Source organism: Sinocyclocheilus rhinocerous, unplaced genomic scaffold (assembly GCF_001515625.1).
Source record: "Sinocyclocheilus rhinocerous isolate Xijiao unplaced genomic scaffold, SAMN03320098_v1.1 scaffold1007, whole genome shotgun sequence".
Lineage (NCBI taxonomy): Eukaryota > Metazoa > Chordata > Actinopteri > Cypriniformes > Cyprinidae > Sinocyclocheilus > Sinocyclocheilus rhinocerous.
This window is the reverse complement of record NW_015631056.1, coordinates 201,560-202,562: the sequence shown is the minus strand read 5'-3', so window position 1 is coordinate 202,562 and position 1,003 is coordinate 201,560. Positions and strand designations below refer to the sequence as shown.

Below are 1,003 nucleotides of genomic sequence, written 5' to 3'. Positions count from 1 at the left end.
CTATACTTTTAAGCCTCCTGCCATTGTTTACATCTGTTCAAAATCACGACATTTAAAAACAATCAAAATGCTGGCTCTCCGGTGTCTTTGCCACTGTTTGAGTGCTGTACAGAGAAAGAGTGTGTGTGTGTGTGTGAGACTCGCGCTCTCTATTTCCTTATGTGTCACACATCCTTGTACCTCACCGCTCCAAACTTAATCCAGGAAAGATGAATATTCCTGCATCATAACTTGGACTGAAAGATGAATGTGTAGTAGTGAGCATGTCTCCAAAAACCTTGTTGAGCTGCAGGTTTAATGACTGCATTTTTTATTGATTTATTTATTTTATTTTTTTACAGAAATTATGTTTTGATTTATGTTTTTGATTATTGAGCTGCAGGTTTAGGCTCACTTAAGTGACTGCATTTTTTCATTTAGAAGGATTTTTTTTTTTACAGAAAATAATTTATTTATGTTCTGATTATTGTTGAGCTGCAGGTTTAGGCTCACTTAAGTGACTGCACTTAATTTAATTAAGAATTCAATTATTTATTTTAATTATTTATTTAGCCTGACATGTTTACTGTTCCAAAATGTTCTATATTTCTTAAAAATAAAATGTATTGTGTTCAGTGGAGAAAAAAAAGTTGTTGTTTTTTACCCAGACATTTAAAAATAACATATTCTAGAGCTGTAATCGCAATACCATGAAACCGTGATATTTTTTTTATCTAAGGTTATCATACCGTCAGAATCTCATACCGGCCCATGCCTACATGTAATCAATGGGGGAAAAAAACTGTAGTCTGGTTATGAGTATTTTACAACGTAATCTAATTACAAGTATTTAATCTTTGCAATCTGATTACGTAATACAGATTAGTTACTTCCCAGCACTCTGTATATTGTGTAACAATTTAAAGGGATAGTTCACCCAAAAATTTTTAATTCTGTCATTAATTACTCGCCCTCATGCCGTTCCAAACCCGTAAGACCTTCGTTCATCTTTAGAACACAAATT

At 32.9% G+C, this 1,003-nt stretch overlaps 1 protein-coding gene across 1 annotated transcript in view; it reads left to right on the top strand.

Annotated features, from left to right (window-relative positions):
* The window catches only part of LOC107741436 (transcription initiation factor IIA subunit 2), a 4,251-nt gene that overhangs the window by 2,002 nt on the left and 1,246 nt on the right, over nucleotides 1-1,003 (top strand). The window lies entirely within an intron of this gene.